General features: G+C 39.8%; 1 long non-coding RNA gene across 2 annotated transcripts in view; it reads right to left on the reverse strand.

Moving 5' to 3' along the window:
- Nucleotides 1–25,355, reverse strand: part of LOC147529051 (uncharacterized) — a 48,283-nt gene that overhangs the window by 4,780 nt on the left and 18,148 nt on the right. For both annotated transcript variants that reach the window (XR_015222083.1, XR_015222082.1), the window contains 2 exons: nucleotides 20,673–20,770; nucleotides 18,622–18,865 (listed from right to left, as the gene is read on the reverse strand). This is a non-coding gene — a long non-coding RNA (uncharacterized LOC147529051). The remainder of the gene's footprint in view (nucleotides 1–18,621; nucleotides 18,866–20,672; nucleotides 20,771–25,355) is intronic.

Raw genomic sequence — 25,355 nt, forward strand, 5'->3', positions numbered from 1 at the left:
ACTAAATCATACTGAAGAATGTACTTCTCCAAACTGGTTGCTTATGTGGCAGCCCAAAAGCAAGGTGCCTCGTCTTTGTGCAGAATATCGGTTCAATCTGTTTCTCCAACTAGAGCAAATCTTTCAAGACTGTGTCCCCAGCACGTGGTTTTTAGCCTCATAGTATTATATCATATGAATGATTTTAACAGAAGATTAATTTTTTTTTCAATATAAGTATTGCTAAGCAGATAATAGCTTCCAATAACTTCCATTGCTGGATCCTTACTACGTGATTTCTTGTGTTTTCATGAACACATGTGCAACAGATAGCTAAATAAAAGGATCCAAGCAATATCATCATAAGGGGCTGCCCTCCTTCTCAGGCTCCTGGCTGTTGTGAGAAAAGCCATCTTCAAATCTCTCATCTTGTTGGAGTCTGCTCCTAGTTTTCAAGGCAATTTGTTATAAGCTTCCTACCCCATCAGGTATCACTGTAATTTATAAGATACCAGTTGGGCAGGCTATGTTCTGAAACTCCTGAGATCTTGAAATGTGAGATGGGAACGAAGCCTTCTCACAGTGCATACAAACATCTTTAGAAAACTCTATCCAATCTCCCCTTTTGAAAAGCTTCACCATTTAAAACACCTTTTCCCATCAAAAAAATATCCAAACCCCAAAACCAGAGAAAAACAAAACATTCCTTTGCCACAGGTCATTTGCTCTAAGTTCAGCTTTTCTGAACAGAGCTACAAAGGTACTCGTCTCTTTGTACAACAACTGTGCTGAATAGTTCAGCTTCTTCCTGTTGAGTGGTTTGAATGCTTTGCTGACTTTTAAGTGTCACTCAGAGGCTTGAGTGCTGTACATGTGTCCCCTAAACAATGCAAGAGAGATTACACCTCTAAAATTAGAATTATAGATCCAATGCATTGTGGCTTAAAGATGCTGAAGCAAGCGAAGAGGAAACACCTTACAGAATCACAGGATGGCTGAGGTTTGAAGGCATCTCTGGAGGTCATCTGGTCCAACCCTTCTGCTCAAGCAAAGCAAGGTAGAGCAAGTTGCACCATGCCCAGATAGCATTTGAGTATCTCCAAGGATGGAGACTTATGGGCTTATGACCCACCTATTTTAGCAGGTAGCATCCTTTTGCTGAAGCAAAGTGCTTGTTAGCAGTCACAAACACTAAACATTTTCCTGGAATTGTGCATCTATGTCAGAACTTGGTCTGGCAACCCTGCTCTTTGCATAATGATTGCATGTTATCGCACTCCTAAAATGAAAAAATAAAATATGAGAGCCCCAGATTGTCAAATTTTAAACCCATATCTTGACAACTACTGTATCCTGACTACTAGGAAATAAGATTTTTTGAGAAGTGGTGATGTCATTGGTACCTGCACAGTATCCAGGCTGGCATGTGACAGAGAATGCAAACTTCTGCCTAATGGCTGGGGTGAAAACGTGGAAACACCTGTGAAGTTCTAACCACTGCTGCAATAAAAAGTTTCATGTTGCATACTCCATCACACTTCAAGGTTGCTCCATAAATAATAAGTAACAGCAAAGACAACCAACATCAGCCATGTATTTATCATCGTGTTTGCACGAGCCTGTTTACCTGGAATGTTGCCAGTGCCATATGTTTGCCTTTGCTGAATATGAAGTACTTTTGTATTCAGCCAGACGATGCAAGCTGGTGTTCGTAAGTCTTATACATGGTGTACAGGAAGAGCCTGCTGAATATCTTACCTATGGGGTCTACCACTGTCCTTAATTTTTTTTTTCTTTTGCTTTCTTTTTAAGTAAACAAACTTAGAGAACTGGCCACCAAAATCGTCACAAAAAACGCTCTCCAGCATAAAATGGTACATGGGCTTATCACAAATTCACACTGTGCAGTTTAGACTCTTGTGCAATGGATAACCTTTTCAAGGAAGGCATCTACATTAAGGCCAACCTAGAAATGAAGAAAACAATTTCCCTGGCATTCATGATCCGTTTCTTGAATGGAGAGTTCGATTAAGATAAAGGTGAACAGAACCATCCAGTTCTTCTTGACCTCTATTCTCCTTCACTATTTGGTCATTTGAAGAGGTTATAATTAGGTCTTGCAATTGTTCCACCGCAGGCTCAAAAAAACACCCATTCTAACATCACTCTCAGATCTGTTTCAACCTGAAAACTGTTTATGAATTCATAAGGAAAAAAAGAGACCGCTTTGGTCATGGAACAGAAGATGATCCACTGCAGGTAATTGTGTTACTGTCAAGTAGGCAGCTCTGATTAAAGGGAAATTTATTTCAAAGAAAAAAAAAAAAAAAGGAAGAAGGCTAGCGTGTTAATTTTAAGTCATTGCAAGATACTCAGCCAGCACTTTGATGGAGGAAAGAGAGAAGCACGTTCACTTGCAAACTGTTCATTTTGCACAGTTTGTGATCTTGTCTCGCACTTGTCTGCCAACTCCATGTGTTAGAACATTTTATGATTTCTCCACTGCTATTTCTAAGGGTTGGATGTGTCCTAGATTGACACGGGCGGGTAGACTGTGATTAGAGATGTTCTCTGGGAGATTGGATAATAATGCCCTGCATGGAGTCAGCAATATTTATAGAAGTCCAGATAGTTTGTAGAAGAGTATCACTCACTAAATGACAGCTATAGGATGTTCTAACTCTTCAAAGAAAAGCCCTGCAACTAACAGCTGTGTCAAATCTAATATTGTAGAAACAAGCAGTGATGAAAGTGCAGGCAGCGACTTTATTGAAAAATTCCCACGGACCCTCTAATGACAGTCACTTCCTCTTCCAAACCACAGCGTCTCATACAGTCAAGTAGCACCTGGTGACAGTTGCTTAAACTGAGTGTTTGATATATTTTAAGCCTGTTTGGCAACTGGATGCTCCACTGCTGTCCTACTTCCTCTTTCAGGATGATGGTAAAGGGCTGTGCTGCCTCCATGCCATCAATGGTTCACTCAGGCCATGAGACTCCCTGGCCATGAACTTCCTAAAGGCGTGAGTGCAATAGGTGCATATTAGAAGCCATCACAGTTCAATACCAAACAATGAGAGGTATGATGACAAAACTTTTCAGGGATCCCTGACTAATTTTAGACCACAAGGCTCGCTATTTTTTTATCCAAGCCACAAACCAAAGCCATTTTGGGTACATCCTCATCCCAGTGTGGCTTACAGTGTAGTGATTCCCCAAGCTCTCATGTTCATCCAACACCAAGCTCTTCAGGATGCTCACTTGACTTCAGAGCTCAAAGAAACGTAGCTATGTTGCCTGAGCTAATGGACCCAGATGCTCAGCAGGGCTTGGTGCTAACATGGTGTAGCTGCGTTGCTCCTAATCCCAGAACAGAGTCAGTTTTGTTCAGTGAGGATGTCAATGCACTGCAGTATACTAAACAATAAAAAGATATCCTTAGGACATTTTGAGAAAAGGCAATATATAAGCCCTGCTTTTATAATCTTGCGTGGCATGAGGCATTATATTACGTATGACAAGAGACAGTCACTGCTCTTTTGAAATCACATGCTGAAATAGAGAAGAAATGCATTGAGACAACATGCAATAAACAAGTGATTACAGCAGACAGGTAGATATTAACTACATATTTTTCTTCAGGGGTAGGTTTTAATGAATCTGGTAACATCACTCAGTATTCAAGGACCTGGAAAATTTGCTGCAAAGTACTGAAATAGAATAGATTATTTCAGTTGGAAGGGACCATCTAGTCCAGCTGCCTGATCAGTTCAGGGCTGATCAAGTTAAAGCATGTTATTAAGGGCATTGTCCAAATGCTTCTTAAGCACTGACAGGGTTGAGGCATCGACCACCTCTCTAGGAAGCCTGTGCCAGTGTTTGACCACCTTCTTGGTAAAGAAGTGCTTTTTAATGTCCAGTCTAAACTTCCCCTGGCATAACTTCAAACCATTCCCACATGTCCTATTACTGGATACCAGGGAGAAGAGATCAGCACCTCCCTCTCCCCTTCCCCTCCTCAGGAAGCTGTAGAGAGCAACGAGGTCACCCTTCAGCCTCTTTTTCTCCAAACTAAACAAGCCTGAAGCCCTTAGCTGCTCCTCATAGGACATTCCTTCCAGCCCTTTCACCAACTTTGTTGCCTTCATCTGTCTGGGAAGCCCCAAGGTCAAAAAGGGAAAAAGAGTTTGTTTGGCACTTGGGTGCCTTGGACCAGGGATAACACAGACAAATATTTCTCTGTCTGCAGTGCTACACAAAGGATGTCTCTGAGAGGAACGACAGACATGCCAAGGCTGACAGGTTTCACAGAAAGCAGAGCTAGGCTCTCTCTTCTGGACGCTGACCTGCTAGCCCAAAGGCCAGGTCCAAAGGTTCAGTTCACTCCAGTAAGGTGGGGAGACTCCATCTGCAGGGTTCGTCAGTGTCAGAAGTGGAAGCCATGACCACTAATGATCCTTTTTGCTGATCATGGACCACCCCATGTATAGAAGAAAAAGCAGGCTGGTGTAAGGACTCGTGGGACCTTGTCTCCCACTCTGCTCCACAGCTGGACCTCCTCCAGTGCACCTAAGCAGGGAAGGATAGTGGAAGAGGAGTGTCCTTTCCAAAAAAAAAAGAGGAAGGATAGCCAATGATCCTGTTTTTGGAAAATTTGTGTAGCAACGGAATACTTTTTTGGAGTTACTGGAATGTCAGGGAAGAGCTTCCCCTTTACCCAAATGCCTCTTCAACCAGCTGTCTTGAACTCGGTACAAGAAGAAGAACATGAGACGATTTAATAGGATGATACACACATCAGGTGATGCAGGATATTGCAATTTGGATGATGCATGTCTTCGCCACTTTATTGATTGTGTTTCTTCCAAAAGTGACTATAAATAGTCTAATTATATTATTTTCAAATGACAGTCTTAAATAATATATTCCTTGACTCAAAATCAAAACCGAAAGGTCTGTAGATACTTGCGCTGAATGTGTCTTTGGTTATTTTAGTCATTAATAACCATACCCTGAGAAGGAAGATAGAAATATTAAAGAAAACAAGAGCAGCATTTTTCATTAAAAAAAAAAAGATAAAAACAAGGCTTGGAAAAAAAATACCATCCTCACTCAGAATATGTTCCTGGGAGACGCTTGAAAGGACAGCATTTCACAGATCAACTTAAAAGAGAGTGGTAAACATAATTTCCTCCTACTCTCTATAGAAGTGCATCAGGCTCTCTTAAATGCTTCTTGACTAGGTAATGGAAAACATACCCAGACAGCTTTTTGAAATTGAGGTATTTAAAATTATTTTAAAGACATAAACAAGCACTCAGTGAATGATAAAGCATACAGACAAAAAATGCAGTAGTCCCAGAATAAGTAAAATGTCCCTGCTGTGACTTCTTAAATATCATGTTTTGCTCTGCATTTCTCTCTCTGGAGAAGAACTCATCACATCATCAAGCGTGTGGGGGGAAGCAATATAAATAATTAGGGCCTGATCAAGAAAAATTTGATCTGACTAATCACTGACATGAGTAATCCCATCCATTAATTGATATTGAATTGGCTTGCCACACTCGCTGCACAGGAAAGGCCCTTCTTCTTCTGTGAGGAGTGGTGTTAGGAGACTGAATACCTGAAAGGTTATGTGTCCTATTCCTTTGGATTTCAGTGTAGGGACTTATCCTGAAGAATAGCGGGGAGGTGATAAGGTGGAGGAATTATATGTAGTAAAGGTGGCTAGAGAAAATGCTCTTCATTTTATTTCCAGCTTCACAGAGGTTCCCCCAAAACATGAACATGAAATAAGGACTACACTTCTCCCATTAGCATAGTACATACAAGGAGAGCTATTTTCAGGTCTCATACTGCAGGTGCCAGTTTTGAGTTTACAACAGTTGTAGTGACAAGAAAATCTTAAATGGTGCAAGTTCCTGCTTTTCAAGGCTGCCAGTGTGCCCCATAGAGTCAATGGAGAGGTCACCAATGAAACGCAGTGTAACAGATGGTCTCTGTATGGCCTCAACCTCCATACTAGGACCCTGACTTTCCAAATATCTTACAAACTCACGATCTCGCAGGTAATAGGGTAAATGTATCCTTGCTGAAATCTCTTTCTCCATTTATCACTCCAGAGATGGCTTCTGTCTGCACAGGAGTGAACTGAGTTGATAGGACTGTTCATGTGAAGAAAGCTCACCAAGCCCTTAAGTGATTTCCAGAATCCAGCTCTTAACTTCTGTTGAGTAAAGTTCTGTTTCTATCTAGTTATCTAATCCTTGTAATGTCCTCAGGTAAATGGAAATGTCAGATCATTCCCATGTGAAAATCCATTCTTATTTCTTAGAGGATTTTGCAAACACTGAGCAACTATCTAGGTTAAAGGAAGAGAGAGGACTGTGAAAATATCTTTGCCTTTCAGAAAGAAAAATAACGAACAGGAAAATAGTTTAAGCTTGTGGAATATTGAGATGATTTTCATTCTAAGGAATAATTATATCTGTGCAATAATCATAGAATCATAGAATGGTTAGGGTTGGAAGGGACCTTAAAGATCATCTAGTTCCAACCCCCCTGCCATGGGCAGGGAAACCCTCCACTACACCAGGTTGCCCAAAGCCTCATCCAACCTGGCCTTGAACACTTCCAGGGATGGGGCACCCACAACTTCTCTGGGCAACCTGTTTCACTGCCTCACCACTCTGAGAGTGAAAAATTTCTTTCTTATATCTAACCTAAATCTGCCCTCTTTCAGTGGTGGTGTGTTGTGTAACAACCATACTGTGTTTAATAAAGTTATATGATAATAACAAAATGAATGAAGAATGTTTCATTAGACCTTGGGCCTCATATCTAACTACTGCAATGTATCTGGCTGCATGATAAATTTCAACCCCAATTCATGAGAAGGAAAAGCCTTCCTTCCTTCAGCATACTGTGCTTTCAGTAATATAAACCTTTGAAAAAGTGTTTAATTTTGTCATCCTGAGACCATTTGTCTTTGAGAGGATATGAAGTAGAAAACTAATATACCAATTCTTGTCTTAGAGAGGGTATGAAATAGAAAACCAATATGGCAATTATCACCCAAAATAATTAATCCACATCAAGCCAAACAAAATATTTTGTATTTACTTAGTAGTTGCTTTATTTTGTCTTCAACCCTTTGCACTTTGATCAAAACTGTACCTTTTGAAGCGTCCACTACTAATAATAGGGAAAAACTGGGTCATATGTCTGCTCCAGCAAAAAATAACATGCTTTTCAGACACCATACATTTGCTTATGGTTGCTTACAGGAACTAGAGATTCCCATTAAGCTTGAAAAAAAAGCTTTATTAAAAGATGTTTCAAAGACTCAAATGAAGTTAATTGCCCAAGAGGGATAGGAAGCCCAGTAAAAAGCAGGTCTGTCATAGGCAGCCATTACTCCAAGTCGTTACATTCCCAGTGACTGAAGAGCTAATGACACCAGACTCTTAGGAAATTCACAGCCTGCAAGCTTGATTAGGTAAGACAGCAAGTCTAATCTGCATTTAATGAATGCTTCAGGAATAACTTTAAAAGCCTAACTTTAAGGTAGCAAGGTATTGACAGAAATAGGTACATGCTCTATGTACATCTTGTGACCGCGCTAATTATGGGTATCTGGAAAAGTTTTTACTCTTCTCCCATCTGGTTTCAAAATCCATTCTCTGCTTGTTCTGCCGGCTAAGAAAATCTAGCATTTTTTAAAAACTTATGCCACCATGTAAGCAGAGGCTAGAAAATAATGAGAGAAAAACGATAACTGACTAAACCTGTTATTTTTGCAGTACAGTGTGGGCAGACAGATATTTATGCCTCCATGGAGCCCCAGCGTTATTAGTGTGTATTCACAGCAACGTCTGCTAATCAATAAGAGGATTTTGACATACATTGGTTCTGAACATGTCAAGTAAAGAATGCTAAAGACATACAAGTAAATGCAAAGACAGAAAACTAATCAAATATAAAGACAAGATCAGGACATTTTCATTCTCTTTAATCCCAATAGTATTTTCTCTTAGCATAGGGAAAAAATAACAATTTCCTTTTAAGAGATGGTTCTTAGACATACTCTTTTTCAACTAGAAATGGTTTGTGAATGTTGGCAGCACTGCAAAACATCATGAAGGGAAAACTATATTGACATGCGTAACTAGCAGTGATACCATCATAGTACCGGTCCCTCTTGGAGTTTGAAAATCCTCCAGCATCTTCCTTGTGATTTTGCAGGAAAAAATTGCTGAGACATATTTAAAGCTGATTATATGTCAAGATTCCAGTAGGGAAGAGAGGTGTTCAAGAGACAGACAATTGTCACCAACACTTTTCAGTCTTTTGTTCCTCTGTCACTGAAATTCCAGTGCAGAATTCATTCAGCAAGTACCACTGGCGGTTTCCTCCCCACACCTTACTTTAGGTCTCATGCAACAACTTTCGCTTTCTCTCCATCCTCAGTTAGGACCACAGCACAGCCATCTAGACCTACCATGTACTCTCAGTATGGATTCCCATTTTATGTTCCCTATCTTGAAAATACAGACCCTGGGATAACTGAGGCACTGTGAAACAGCAGTCGCAGTCTGTGTGACAAGCAAAAAGCCACTGCCAAAGCAATATAGAAGCAACCTACAGCAGAGCAGCTGAGGGATGGCAACTTGCTCCTTTGTTATGGTTAGCAGACTATGATTCCACTGTCTGTTTTGCTGTGTTTTTCTGTTTTGCTGTCTAACTGAGTTTCTTTAGTGCTCTGGACAGCAGTGTGGATAAAATGAAAGTATTTGGAATAGCTGACTATTACCTGCATTTTACAATGGAGGAAATAAAAGCAAACACAGAAATAAAAGTGAGCTCCAAAGCCATGCACTGTACAACCAGAAATAAAACCCAAGGCTCATACATTAACTATGAGACTATTCTTACTTCCCAGCAGTCAGAAATGAGCTACTGATCGCAAGAGCAATAGAGACATGCTGGAGAGAAAGAGGGCTCTCAGCCTTTTGAAGCAGTCAAGGCAATCTGGGTTACATTCAGGTAGCAGCACCAGCGTTCATGCAGCCTCTGCTTAAACAGTCAGCTTTGCACCACAAAGCTTTTCTCCTGCATGCTGCTGTATATACCACCAGCCTTGTGAAGACTCAAGAACTCTGCAGACTTATAAAGTTGAAAATATCCTCAACAGCTTCTGCTCTTGCAAGGCATTTTAAGATGTAAGCAAAACCCGCTGCAACGAGCCTGGTCTGGATGTGCAGAGTTGACAAAAGTGGCACACTGCACAGTAATTCTGTTATAAATCCTCAGTTCCAAGGGACTGAAATTCAACTGTAATTAATCACTGCAGGATGGAGCTAGGCAGGAGAGTGTTCCAGACAATACATAGTATTTTTCTTCCAGCAAATCTGAATATATTGCATGTGTATGTGGAACATTGGGGAGATTACTCCAGGGCCTTGAGATTATTTCATTTTCCATGTTAATAAAAATAGATTTAACAGCAAAAACTGGCATACAATGGGGATTTGTAGCAATGGAATTTCACCAAATAAAAACTCTACAACCAAATTAGAGCCTGTCTATCTCTGTTCTCATGTCTCAATCAAAGGACTTTGTTTAGTCCTTCCCCCAGTTATGAGTTCAGTAGGGTTTTTTTCCACACAAAATCTAGGCTTTTTTGCATGACCATAAAGTATACCAATACCACAGAATTCCTTCACAGAGAGCCATTTGTGGTGCTCCATGAGTGAGGGTTTTAAAACGTGGTCCAGGAAATGCATACACCTTCGAGTCCATTTTATGACTGTGGCTCTGTGTCTGCTCCAACTTCTGCTGTGTTCTGGTAGGAACTGTGCTGTCCTGTCAACGATGTCTGTCCATAGTTTTTTCAGTGCTTTTTTCTACCTGCCCTCAGTGGTCATCTTTGAGTCCTACATCCAGACCACCTAGTTAAACCTCTTCCTACAACCACAGCATCAAGATAAAGAAAAGAAAAAAAAAAACAAAACAATGACTTCGCAGCCAATTCAAACCTGTTTCCCAAGAGGACAGCAGGAAAAGCTATTCCCAGATTCCCAGAGTTTGGGACTGGGTTGCAGGAGTAGATTTGCCTGAGTTTTTGTTCTTAGTTGTTCTGGATAGAGAAAATTTCTGGTACGTTCACTGATGGCAAAACAACCATGAGACAAATGTAACCCGAGGGTGTAAGCACAAGAAACACTTTATCTATTGTATGGCACATGATCAGACACTTTGGAAGAAAATGATGGTCAACTTTGAGATTATGTATAACTTGTAAAAATAGACCCTGGAACTGAAGCAACCGTAGTCTCTGATGCTGCACACTGTGGACACCAGCAGCTGTTACAACGCACCAGCAAGTCTTCTGTCACTGTTTATATGCCATTTGTTTCGTTTCATAGAAGATGAAGTGCCACAAGTCACGTTTGTTATCCCTTTTTTTCTGATAAAACTCAAGTTTTTTTCAACAGCATCATAATGCCCAATGAAAACTGATCCATGACTCTAGACATAGAGGGGGCTCTATGACAGTGTCAATCCTAGTACTTTCTCATGCTAAAATATTTTAAGTGTCCATCTATAAACATGTGCTGAAGAAAGATCGGAGTTTTTAAACTTTAAAGGGATATTATGCATTTTATCTTTTTTTTTCAGTTTATTATGGGCTTATATAGGCTTGGACGTGGTTTCATCATTACAGTGAAAGCAATAAAAGAGAGTCAAATAGAAATGTTTAAATATGTCAGTTACACAATAAAAGCTCTTGAATATAGCAAACCAAGCACAGAGGAATCAAACAAAGAAAAGAAGACGGCAGTAACTGCATTACTTTCTCGAGGTAACTGACAGGAAATTTTCTACACTGAGATTATTCTTTTTGGCCATAAAGATAAAACATTATCAGCATTCTGAAACACTCAGGACACTAACTTTCAATAGTTCCTCAGCACTTGGTGGTGTTCATCACAGAAATCAAGAATAAAAGTACAAAGGACCTTAATATGCTATCAGTTTCTAAGAGGTAGCCATTGACTCCAGTAGGAAATCTGTTCTAAAACCAGATAGCACTACACTGCGCAGTGTGTTGAGCTGATAACAAAATAGATAATTTATCATTGAAAGTAACTACTTTTTTTCCATACTTCTTGTCCTTATCTTTTAGAAAATGCATGGGCTGGAATAACTGCTGTGCTGGAGTTTGGTCATGAGCAATGGAGTCTTGTAGTCCCTGCTGAAAGTTACTATCTTAAATTCAATCAGAACAGAAAAAACAGTAAGATGAGAAAAAATACAGTTTGTTTCCCAAATAGGCAATAGAAAACATTTTTTCTCATCTTATTGTTTTGCAGTCTCTTTTCCATCACTGTAGCCTAATATCTATGATCTCATTCGACGTTATTTCAAATCTATGGTGACAATTCCAGAAGTGGGATGGGAACTGAGATTCTAATCAAGAGCTCATCAGAGTAAATAGACTTATGTCCTCGCCCTGCATAAACACGGAGAGAGGTTTAGCTCCTGCTTTCTTGAGGTGAACATAGAATCAGTTTCTTACAATACCCTTTCCCTTCAGAATCCCATTCAGACTTGATGGTCTAGTACCTTCCACTAGTACTACACTAACAACACCAGTTTCCAGATTTTCATCTGAATGTAGCAAAAAGTTGTAGTGGGAGTAAATTACTCTTTGTAAAATTGAACATGATGAGGCATGCAAGGGCTTTTAAAAGGGCTTTGAATCATCTTAGTCATCTTCACACTTTCCCCACCGTTTGGCAAAAGGTACAAGACGTCTCTCGTTTCTAAAGGTCTATTGCAGGCTGCCTGGTGTTGCCTGTGATTCATTCTCCTTTTTGCAGAGACAGTTTTTTTGCAACCTACACACCAAGGAGGCTGTGAAACAACTTCAGTTCACTCAGTCTCTGAGACTTGAAGTTGAGTGGCAGTTTTCAGAAATGTATCGCTACAGAGATCATTACAAATCTCAGGTATGTTGCCAAGGATACGCTTAATTTTACTAAAATCAAAACTTCATAAAAAAACAAGTAATACAAGGTCAATCAGTCTGTATTTATCTGTATTTCTCTCTATTTATCTTTCATATACAGCAGCGTTGAGAAAGATTGTTAGAACTAGTATCTCTAGAAACCACAACAGTCAGGCTGACACCTGACTAACAGTATCTCAAAGTATAGCAATTTTACTCACAGTAGTAAAGTATAGTAATATAGTAAACTTAATTTATATAGCATTTTTTTCTGTCAATATTTTGCAAGTAAAACTTCAAAACACAAACCATTGCAAAGGGACTAAATATATGAGGATTTTTAACAGTCCAAGGCAATCAGCTCTATAATGATCATAATATTTCCACCTGTTTTTAGAGCAAGAAAAAAAAGATGTTCACTGGATGCTTGAAAAAAAAAGTAGCTTTTCTGATTGTGGGTGAAATGAATGAATATAAAATGTTTGGAGCCATTTTGGTCTGATTATATAGAAAAGTATCACTCAATAGCTTACAGTGAATTTACTGGGATACATTTACCGATGACAGTGTTCTGGAAATGCTTATTACTTTGATTATGCTAATATTTCGTTTTAGTTTTGCCAGATGGAGTTTCAGACATGCAATACTTTCTGAAGCCGATACAGGATATGCCAGAATGGGGACTGAGACACTTAGTCCATGGTTCATCAGAACAGAAAGCTTCTGCCAGCCACAGATGTGAGAGGGAACTGTGGTGTTTTAATGACAGAGATTGTACTCATGTTCAGAATGAAACAGAGCTGCTATTGCAGTTTTCAAGAGAATAACACTCACAGAATTACATTAATGTACCAAAACTGACAGTTACTCGATAACTATGTTTCATGATACTGTCAATGCAACTTTTCTTCTTTGACTTAGCACTTAAGATGTATGTGCCCATTCTGTCTACAATAGCTCAGCATGTAATTGTAAATCTTACATAAATCAGTGCAAAAATGTCTACTTCTATAAACGGAATAATCATGGAATGAAAGGAGCAAACCTACAGATTTCATCTTGAACAAACAAGAAAAGGCATTCAATAACTGCAAGTTTTTCTAGTATCACTCATTACGTTTGTTCTTAAATTTCTAAATATATTGGGTATTCATATAAACATGCTTCAGATGTTTTGTAATCTTGTCATATGTCTTGGCATATGTATTACACCATGAGTTACACTTTTGGGGTCCCTGTACTCCCATTCTGGAATTTTAATTATTCTGTTCAGTCACCTCAGAAAGCCTATTATCTGCTTTAGGCAATCTCTGTATAAAGGTCAGCCTCACACTCAATCAAATTAGCATCTTTTGTCCTGTTTTGAAATTTGGAACATTTAAATCCTAAAGACAGCTAGGTCATCTATCCTGAGGTAATCTGCCAGTGAACAGACCCTCTACATCCAGTATCTCTGGGGAGTAGAGAAGGGTGAAAGGGAAGTTATTTGCCTTCTGGAGTCTGATTCTACCTGAGCGTCTCATAGGCACAGTATGGGCTGTCCCTTGCTGCTGCCTGTCTGGCAGAACAGAAGCAGACACTGGAGAACTGTGTTTCACAACTGATCACACAATATAAACTAAACTAATCTGTAGTCCAGAGCCTGGACCAGAACTTTCTTTTGACATGGTCAAAACTCCCTGACCTATGAGATCTGATCTATGAGACTGGACAAAGCATTCTGGGGAAGGATGGGTGAATGCCCCCCCAAAAAAACCCAGATGACTGTATACTGCTATTTCACTCCCTTGACACATGGTTGATTCAACGTCTACGTCCAGACAGTCCCAAATGGCTCCAGGTTTTGTCATCCAACAATGAATCCGTCTGGGAAACATAATGACCAGATACCTTAATTTATGGCAAGACTCCAGGCACAATGACTCCTCAGGAATGGCCATCGTGGCTTCTTTTCAGAGAGAAAACCTGTGACTGGGTGGCAGAGATTGCCTCAAGGCAAGGGATTTCCCAAATAACTGATTGCTCCTCTTGGGGCCCTTGAGGACAGAAAGGAGATGCCATAAGCATGGGAACGTTTTCACAGGGATTTTTGTCGGGGAAAGGTCTGCCTCTCTTTGCAGGTATTATTCATCAGTGATATGAGCACTAATAGGAGCTGATGCTCATCCGTGCAAGAATGTGTGCGGAAAACAGGGGGGCAAAATCTTGCCTCTGCAAAGAGGAATATTCCTATCAGAGTAAGATTACCTCACAATTCAAGAACTACAGATCATATGAACAAAAGCATTGTCATTATGTTCAAAACCCGCCTGGACGCGTTCTTGTGTGATCTGATCTAGGTGGTCCTGCTCTGTCAGGGGGATTGGACTAGATGATCCTTTGAAGTCCCTTCCAATCCCTAACATTCTGTGATTCTCTGATTATATGAAGGTCTGCCAGTGTTGTAGCATTCGGATTCAAGAAAATTGCCTTTCAACATAACTTATGGGCTGACTGTTTCCTTAAAAATCAGTGCTAGCCTAGGACCTTCTGTAAGAACAAAGAAAGCTACTTCTCATCTCTCAGAAGGCATCAAATATTTATTGAAATCTTCATTTATTTAGCCACCCACAGAGAACCACATGCAGGAGATCTTAGTTGCTGGTTTGACCTTGACTACTTAATGAGATGTATAAGGATGCCATTGGAGCAAACAGAGCCTGGCAGAACAAACGCAAGCAGACACTGCACTAAGATCTCTCATTTTCTACAAAAGTGTCAGTGGGAAAAAAAGGCAATATTAGATATAGGAAACAAGTATTAGCATGTGGGATGAACATATGGTGACACCAAATATCAGATGCCAAAAGGAGAACTAATGCTATTTGCTGGCCCATTTCATGCCATAATTTTTTCTGTGTAAGACAATTCTGGGATGTATCGCAGGGAACCTGCATGCTGTATGACAGCTGGCAGCAACAAATTTGATATTACTCAAAACAAAAGGTATTTGAGTAGCTTCTTCCCTTCTCTTGTATCTTTTCTGTTCTTTATGTCTGTGCAGAGCAAGTGTATAGTACTCACAAAACACAGCCATTTCGAGATGCTTTTTTTAGAAGAAGTAAATGTTTACCTAAGGGTTATGGCAGCGTAGGAAAAAAGCCCTTTCCAAAAACAGCAGACAGAGGTCCATTAAGCTTGACACCGCATAAAACTGCGAGATGTGTCTCCTGCCCAGAAGACAGGATTGCACTGTGTCCACAGCTCTCCGTCTGGGGAGACTGTAAGGAAACCAGACATAATTACGGTCTCTTGAGTTTCTTTATTGTACCAAGAGACAGAGTTTACAGTACACAACTACAGAGGGAGTGGGATGCTTTGCCTACTTACTTTTTTTAAGCTTGCTTGCTTTAGAAGGAATATTTGTCACAGTCCTGTATGTGTCTTCACCCCAAAGTTTTCACATAGCCAGAGGTGAGGACTGGTGGCTGCCTGCCACCCCGGTTCTCTGCATGCTTAATCGCTGGGAGAGGCAGAGGTGCCCAGCAATGTCATTTTATACAGCTAAAATACATTTGAGATGTTGAAGGCTTTTAAAGCATAAGCATTGTTGTTAAGTAGTTAAGTCTAACTGCTCTTTGTATTCGCCCATAAAGATGGCCTGTGTCATGTAGATATCTTGGAAGAATTGCATATGAATGAGGGATGTGGAGGTGGAAAGGTCAACTGCTTTATAACTCAGGTCAGAGAGTCTTTTTTTGTGAATGGGAAGGGCCAGGTTAAAGAAAGTTCACGGACTGATAGGGAGGAAGGGAACCAGTATCCCTGAGAGATGCACACATGTTTAAAACAAGCAATTAATAAAGATTTCCAGGACAAAACCAAAGGCTTATTTTTCAGAAAAAGATCAACACAATTTTTGAAAAAATCCACTTTGATTATCAGTTTCATTGAGGAATGCCTCTAATCCAGAGGTAGTTCACTGAGAAGTGAGAGAGGAGGTGAATTCACATGTTGGCTATTTCCTCTAATTGCATCCCCCCACCGTGTGAACAACTTCAAGCCATGCTGTCTAAACCAGGTGAACTTTCCCACTCCATCTGACTGGACAGCCAGGCACACGCTGCTAAAAACATGTTTTTAATGGCCAGAAAGTGCACCTTCAAAGCGGAGTAGTAAATCAACCTATTGGCTATGCCTAACCTGTAGGAAGTTGGCAGACTTCCCAACAGGATAAACCAAGGGCACGAGGTACAGGCTAAGAATATCTACCTTGGAGTACTCTCCAGCCTCTGTGCAGGCACGTCTTCATCCTTTTCTGTTGAGCAGCTCCCTCAATACCAGACCCCTTCTCTATTGCTTGCACAGCCCCTTTCACGCTGCAGTACTACATTAACACTGATGTTTCTCTCCAAATGTTACTTCTGAACCCACTGTACTCATCTCTGGGAGCGGCAGGTAGCTTATGGACATGGTTACAGACAATAGCTTAGCCAAATGCCATTATTACTGAGCTGTATGAGCATAGTTTTTCTACAGGTCAGCTCCTCCCAATGTATAGCAGTTACTTTAGCCTGCCGCTGGGGAAATGGGGATGCTTGCAGTCAAGGGTCTACCACCTTCTTCCTCCTTTTGAACAGGAATGGAAGTAACACTAAGAAGTCCCTTTCTTGTGTAGGCGGTAGCCTCTTAGAGGCACAGGCGACACAGAGGGTAAAATTCAGAAGGACAAGCAAAGATTTAATAGCTTGGGCATTCTCCTTTCACCTTTACAGTACAGATAAAGAGAGTAGTTACCTTGACATCGCAATAAGTAATGACAATTGCCTCCCCATTTAGCTCTTGTGGGGCAGAATACCCCTAAACCAAGAATGACATGGGGGATTCCTGTTAGTAACACACAAGAGGAGGAGTTATTTTCTGGTTTTACAGATGTAGGTGCAGGAGGTTTGTTGAATCCATGCATTTCCAGGAATGGGAAGCCCTTGGAGGCTGCTCCTCACAGGAGAGATGAGAGATACACTGACATGTGCAGCTGCCTTCCAGGACTCCCTTCTCTTGCTCTGATGTAAAGCCAAAAGGTTTCAGATAATCTGAAAACTTTTTTATTTCAAGGGCCTAACCAGCATGTGTACACCCCTCGACAGAGGAAAGAGTCCTGGGAGACATGGCTGCTTTTCTCTAGACACTGCCATGAAGTAGGTGGATTTTTGCTCGAGACAGTGACTACCAGAAATTCACAGGATCCAGCCATCCAGTGTAATTTACACAGAATTAGCCACATATAAATTACAAAAGGTCTTACCTCATCCCTGTATTTGATCTAAATTGCCCACACCCTTCGCACAGATCTCGACTGACTTCTTAGATTTTCCCAAGAAATGGGGGAAGGGAAGATTATAGGCCAGCTTTTCCACAGGAGAATGGAGCATCCTATGACTTAGTGAGCTCTTAGAACATGTAAGGACGTATCACATAATAATCGCATATTCAAATATTTCCATGAGAACATCTCATCCCAGATGATCCAGAATTCTTCAGCTGGAGGAACGAAAGATCTTAGCCCTCTTCAGAACGACAGAAAATGAGCACTAGGGCAAAGTACTTAGTAAGTCAGAACATTTTTTTCAACCTACAATGAACTGGAAAATAGCTATATTCTCTGCTGTAAATTACATTTGGAGAAGAAATTAAGGAAAATCATAAGCATGTTAAAAAAATAAAATAAAATAGTGAAACCTTTGTCTTTTTGCTTCTTCAGTTTATTATTTTTAAAAGTTCTATAAATTGTGAAATTTTTTCATAGCTGATAGTTCCCTGCAGCGTGCTGCTCTTTAGTTCCCGGGCTAGTTCTATTGCTGGGTGAAACAGAAAGATATCTTAGAGCCAACACTGCTTTGCACAGTGAGTCACAAGCTGGAATAGCTAAAAAGAGCTCTGCAATTTATTCCTGGTCTTAAATGGGAACTGACTTTGATTCTTTAGATCAAACTGCTTCTGGAAACCTTCTCTTTTGAGCCATCATTAACACTTTTTGTCTTCTTGTGTATTTCCCTTAATGTTATTACAAGTAATAATCACTGAATTAGGGAATCAAATGCATATTCGAAGGAATCAAGGACATTCAAGAGCATTTCAAGGTGACTTTCACTTAGTGAATGAAGTGATCCCAGATAACAGAGATTTCATGTAGTTTTAGATAGAGTTGGCAGTTCAAAGTCCAGTGTGTTCTGTTATAGAGGATAATACATAGAAAGCAGCTTGTCAAGAAGGGAACAGACTGGTTCAATGAAACACCCTTGGAAACAACAGAATTAATGTCATCCCATCTCTCTAGATCAGGTAGTCTCAGATAATCACAGAAGAGTGACTAGAGATGTGCTCGCACTGATTATCCATTTTTTAGGACTTTTAAAGGGAAATAGAACCTGAAAATTGCCTGCCTATCAGAACAGTTAAAATAATTCTGGATCATAGGATTGATGTAGCAGAGCTTTTTGGTTATAAACATTCCAAAACCACCCAATACACTTAGTAGAGTGGCTCTGAATATGTAGCTAAGCATCACGACACATTAAAACCATCATCTTTTCAGGCTATGTGTTCCCTTATGTCATTAATTTCTTAATCTATTTTAAATCTACTACTCATTGCCAGTCTGCAATACTTCTTCAGACAGCTTCCCATTTAAAAGACGGTGTCCTGAGAGCTGACATCAATGGAAAATGCAAGCATTCAGTTCTTCGGCAGATTTAGCCACAAACTGTTTAACAGCCTCTGAGAAAACATGATGTTTTTTTCCACTGCAGTTACTTCACTTAGTAGATGGCATATTTCATACTATAAAATTCTTAGAATGTCAGCTTCTAGTCCTGGGGTAAATTCAATATCCTTAAGAAAGAAACAATGAAAGGTTAGTGACTCTGCAAACAACTGAGTAATAGAAAATGAAGTGTGGATAAACTTTCTTATTTGGCATATGTGAGAAGTGAGTAAGCTATCCAAATTAGAAGTGAGAAATAAACTCTGATAGAGTGGGTTCACCCTTGATTTAACCTTTGACTCCAAATATATAAACCCTTTTGTGTTTTCTGTAAGGAATCCAGCAAGTTTCCACATAAATTCCTCTGCTGACCACACTTCTGCCTCACGCTTTTCACTAGCCTTCAGAAAGTTTAAAAGATTCTTCAGATATCCTCATTCCCCAAACATCCTGGCTTCCATCCTCAAAAAGTATTGGATATTTATCTACTCTTATTTTGTCAGGAGATAGAATAAATGCACATTGCAGATGTGATGTTCCTTATTTTAGCTAAGGCCTCTAGTAGGGATAAACGTGCAAACTGGAGCAGAGTCCCAGGAGACGGTTTTTTTTCAGTTTGCCAAACAAGGCTGTACGCAGCATAGATGATTCACCCTGCTGATGCTGTTTCTCAAACTCTGGATAGGAGTCAGAAATGGCATGGTGGAGGAGAAATGAAAGATCATATTCTTCTCTTTGACACAATATTTTCATATGGAACTGAATCACTCACTTTCAGATAGTTCTGAAGAGCTGAAACGCTTTGTTCAAGCTCATTTTCTAAATGAAAGAGTCTTTTTTCAAACAAACATTTTATTTCAATATTTTTTTCATTTTGACAAGGACCTGTTTGTCTTCTCTTCCGCTGAAAAGCTGAATAAAGACTGAAAATGTCTAGCTCTGCGTTTGAATACTCAAAGAGTCATGCCTAGGAAAGAGTTCCTTACATGTGTATGACTGCAGACAGTCCTCTCCAATGTGGACTTGTGGTCCATTTATGGCTACATAATTTTGTGACTGTTGGGAAAAGTCTTCTGCACACGTCCCTGAAACCTCCGGCTTGAATGGCTTCAGATCCATTGACCATTCAGTGACATATAACATCTACTGAGAGGGCTCACCTGACAACTTAATTGGTGCCTAAGTCTTATTTGACTAGATTATAAATACCAGCTCCCATTCAAGATTTCGGCTCCCTGGGTTCATGTTACCTGAAAAGCAGTGCAAATTTGGCCATAATCTCTTGTGACGGCTACATCTGCTGAAATAATGACACCATGAATCACCAGAATAAAACCTGTATGTACAAGAAGCAGAGTTTTCTTGGCAACTGACCCACTGAGCTAACACTCACCTCTGGAAGATGTCCAGAAACCTTGACATCTTAGCAATAATATACAATAGCAACAATAGCAACAATTCTTCCGCCTTTCCTTCCTGAAATACAGCCATCTACAGTGGAGACTGAAAATGTGAAATCCAGAGTTAGGCTCACAAGGAAGTTTTAACTTGCTGTTAAAGAGCCCAACTGTCAGGACACCTCAGCCCTGAGTTACATAGCTAATTGCACGTGTTGCTTCACATGCAATGCATGCAAAAATGTAGGCTCTAGGCATACGATTCCCCTGAAGACAGCAAGCTAAGCAGGTGTCACATGTTAGTCAACAGAAACTGATAAGATTTAGATCACATATCTAGTCTGTGGGGAGTCCTCTAGTCCCATATCGATTTCAAACCATCCACCTTCACCTTGATGTGAAGCCCTTCTGCAGGTCCTTCTCACAAAGTATGGCCTTAGCAGTGGCTCTCTTCCATAGGTGGACTTATCTGAGTATTTATGCAAAAAAGTGCAATGAGAATAGATTCATTCCTGTGCTATAAGGTGCTGAAACCTACATTTTCCACGCACAAACCACTGGAGCTGACGCTTCTTCAGAGTCGCTCTAGTAGAAGCTGTATCCATCCTTGTAGTCTTGTTAAATATTCATTGTGCCCTAGAAAAAAGACAAGAGTGAACATGTCAGTATAGCTCACTGCTTTCTTACGACCGTCATCTGGGAGAAGAGAAGAATCTAACTTGCTACTCTCTCCTCCAATTCAAAATTTAAATATTTGAAAAGAAGTACACTGTTCCACAACAAACCTAAGGCTGAGCCACTTAGTGTTAATCTCATCTTGTGCTTTCCTTCCTCTGACCTAATGAATATTTAATTATTCCCTGGAAAGTGGAAGTTAAAAGAACTCCACTCCAGCCTACTACCAGATACTCTCTTAGAAAATGCATTCTGGGCCTTGTTCCTTCCTCTGCGAGGGCTCAAACTGTCGAAGGTCATTAGAGATTTGAGGTACTGCAACTACCAGCAGCCTCTATATTTTATACAGAGCCTTTTCTAATAGATATGGACTGAAAATGCTTGCCAATTGAGCAAGAAAGATGGAGAGGACCTCATCTGCAAAGCATGAGGGAGTTATGCATCAACTGGCTCCTGCAAATTGGATATTGTTAAAAATGAGACATTTCCAGCATACTCAAAGGCAAAACTTTAAGGACTTTGCTAATGAGCACATAAGTGACCGTGGACTCGGACAACTCTAAAATAAGGCAAAGCAAAATGTGGCATTTTAGTGACTAAAGTAGCAAAGACCAGCTGAAGTCTCAGTTAATTTCTTCTGTACTTTTGACTGACAATCTTAAATCCTCTGGTGACCATAGATTTCTTACGCTCAGCATTGCAATGACATGCCAGGGGTTGTGTGCAGACAGCAAGGGAGAGCATCCCAGGTGTCATCTCTACGTGGAATTACCACAGATTGCTCCAAGCTGTCATCATCTACACCTCCAAAGTAAAGACACGTGTTATGAGAAAGGGTGGAAGAGTGGGGCTGTCCCTACCACCCTGTATGAGGCAGCCTGATAGACCAGTTTACGGAGGGCATGCAGGCACCGCCCAGACTCTGGCAAACTGTATTAGGAGTCGTCTCTGTAGCGCAGTAACACCTCTAAAGAAACACTGACGCTTCCAAGAACCTTTCCCCAAATGCCTTGAGGAGTTTAAATAGCAGTTTCGTATTCTATGTCATGATTGTATTACAGGAGAAACTCTGAAAATAGCACATCTTTTTGATCCTGCTGCCAAAGGAAGAGCTGGGATATCTGGCAGCAGAAAGCTTCTGGTTTTGGTAGTAGGAGCACAGCCAGGAGCAAGGCAAGGGTCAGCACTTGCACTGGACATCAGGGCTCTAAGTTGCTGCTTACTTGGCCTTTATCTCAGCTCAAATTTGTGGCATGATATTAGAGAGGGGCACTGAAAATTTGCCCCCAGAAATGCAGCAGTGAGAAAAATATTCGAACAACAGGAAGTTCATTGATCCCCTGTATGCTCACAGTTTTATAAACATGAGGTTTGTACAGTAAGAAAGAAGTTTATGCAACAAGAAGTGTAACAAGAAGAGATCCAACTGGTGGTAAACTCGATTACATTCATAGAAGAGCAGAAACACAAAACCTTGGAAGACCATCTGCTCCAGTCCTTTGGACTGAAGCTGATCAACAGTCTGCACTAAGATAATTCTTGACAGATTCTTGTTTAATCCATCCTAAAAACCTCCAGTGAAGAAGACTTCACAACTTCCATAGAAGAACACTTTCAGTGCTTTACTAGCCAAACAGAAGCCTTCTCTTACACTCAGTGAGATCACTTTTGGCAAAATTTAAGCTAATTTATGTTTGTTCTTAACCCATGGGCCCTGAAGAACAATTTATAATAATCTTCTTTGCAATGGCATTTTATAGCAACAGAAGGGAGAAAAATGTTTCCTGTCTTACTGGGATCAAGCAGAAGGAATAATTGCCTCCCACATCATTGTCAGCTCTTGTGAATGCAACCCAGAGCAAGATTTGCCTGCTTAGCTACAATGCGTGTTTTTTCACTTGTACATAGTCTGTGATCTACTGCAACTCCAATTTTTTTCTGATATTTTATAATTGAAGGAAAACTCCAAAATCTTGCCTTCCTCTGAAACACATCTTGCATTCTGGTTGCATGGTTTCATTTAGTAGCCAGTATATAAAGCTGTTAATCATTTAACTTTGTAGTCTGAGGAAAAACAGAAATCACTACAAGCATGCAGGGTATATACATGTCCTTAATCTTTCTCTCTAGAACAGACTTGCTCTTCTCGTTTAAGAATGGAGCTCCCTACTGGGCTGAAAATTACTCATCATAAAGTGTTATAAAAATCACAGAGTAAATTTTATTGTTACAAAACTTTTATTAAGGCTGAATGAATACTTGGATACTTGCAACTTCTTTATTTATAATAGAAAATTAATTAATTGATACCAGAGGCATCAGCTTGCATACTTTTACTTTGGGTAAGCTTAACAAAATTGTTCCCATATATAGTCCCACAGGAGACCATTAGTCACCTTCTCAAATGGAAAGTTCTTAAAGTAAAAAAAAATATTTTAGAACCTCACTAATTCAGAGGTTTCAGGAAGAACCTGCTTCGGCTTCCAGAATCTGCAATGATACAGAATTAGTCACCATGAGCATATACACACTGTGATTTCCAAACGAATGCAAGAAAAGCACAGTGTAACTAATAAAAACACTATGTTTAAAAATGTTACACTTAAAATAGATTTAAAACATCAGTACAGTAACACCTGAGAATTCTGCACTATTTAGTTTTGTGATTAATAAGTATTCTGACCCTGGTAATATTTTCAATGTATGGAAGAGTATTTAATGACTAAGAATTAATGATCACAAAGAGAAAAAAATGATGGCAAAAGGTAAGTTACTATATGATAGCTGGTAATTTTGGAACAACTGTACTGATGCTGAAATTCTCATTAAGAACTATATCTTAGGTCACATGATTAAAAATAAAGACAATGAAGTTTACATCTTTGTTAAAACATAAATATATTTATTCTTCTTCATCTTTCTCTATTACAATACATACTTGATTGGAGTGAATCTGTAGCTTCAATTCATGAATTTCAGTATTTTATAGAACTTGTTACATGTTCTTTAGACTCTCATTTTTCTCAGTTGTAGAGTGGTATTATAAAAACACAGAAGAGATAAAATAAATCCAAAAATTGGAAAGATAAAATAAGATTCAATTCTTATGTAAAGAATGTTTTTGTTGTAAAAGTTAAAATAAGAAAGTTAGAAATGTCTCTATGTTAATCTAGAAAAGCTATGTAAGCAAGCGGAAGAATGAAAGTGTATAGGCTGAAAATAGCCTGAATCACCTGTATTTTCTGGCAGGAGGCAAACGGAATTAGAGAGAACAAAATAATTAAAAACTTATTGAAAAAAACACGTGTTCTATATGTTTGAGTGTGTTTTCATGCCTCCTTCATCGTTTTGCTCTCAACTCAACAAATAGTGGCTATCTACAAATAGGAGGAGCCTTAGGCAGTTAAAAGTAGAGTACACAGAAATCCTAGTGTTATTGCTTTTACGGTTGTGTAACCCAATATTACTAACAGCCATACTCTAGGGTTCATGAGGCCATCCTAGAGCTAACCAATGAATGTGATGTATTTTAAAATGAAATCCATTATTCAGTTAAAAATCAACCTTAAAGATTTCTCACTATCAGATGTTTTGTAAGACATTTTAAGACGGTTCGGTGGATCTTCCCTAGCTCATGTGTCCTGCAAGTCTAATATGTACTGTAGGCTTTAAGAATGAGATTTATCTCTGGTAGAATTTTGTTTTGTATATCTATATATATCACTATGATTTACTAAAAATCTCCTTGATATAACCGATATAACCGATATAACCCTTGTTGCATTCCTCACTGCAATAAAGTCATGTTATAGCATTACCTTTTCACAGCAAGGAAACAACAGAATTGGAAATAAAGCTTAGGAAGACCTGAAAAATGTGTTGCTGTTGTGTGAAAAATGGACTGTCCTCTGTGGCAGCTCAGCATAATACCTGGAGCTGAACGCTATCTGACTCACCGTCTTTAATTTCTCAGACTAAAAATAATAATAATAAAAAAAGCTTCTGATAAACATGATCCAGGATACAAATGGAAAGATAATTTAACAGAAAAAGTGAAAGGTTTATTAACTATGCAAACATCTGTTCATGAGAATTTAGTTCTTTGCATGTTTTTCCTCCACCAGCCTGCACCACCCTTACTGCTGTCCATTTTAGTCCCTCCTGCTCTTGGGCCACCACCCCACATGGTCCCTTCCTGCCTTCTCTCAGCCTCCTCATCCTGCTAACCTCATGCAAATCCACCTGCCTCCAGCCAGCTGCCTGCCAGGCTGTGCAATGAAGTGGCTCAGCACAGGGCTCTCAAGCTGGGAGGACCAAAGCAGTGGACCCAGACCAGCTTTGACTGCCCAGAACCAGCAGTTTGGGTGCTTGAACACACTGCTTTCCCTACTGCTTTCTCCTATGTCCCTCAAGGCTGATGGATCAGATGTCCTGGTCTGTCCAGGACAAGTGTGGGGACAGCCTGGCTTTCTGCTAATGACCAAACATTCGAAAATAGGTTGTGTGAATGTTTAATACTTCCTGGTGTCCTAGAAAGAAGTAAATG

The sequence above is a fragment of the Tauraco erythrolophus genome, chromosome 3, assembly GCF_009769465.1.
Source record: "Tauraco erythrolophus isolate bTauEry1 chromosome 3, bTauEry1.pri, whole genome shotgun sequence".
In the NCBI taxonomy this organism is placed as follows: Eukaryota; Metazoa; Chordata; class Aves; order Musophagiformes; family Musophagidae; genus Tauraco; species Tauraco erythrolophus.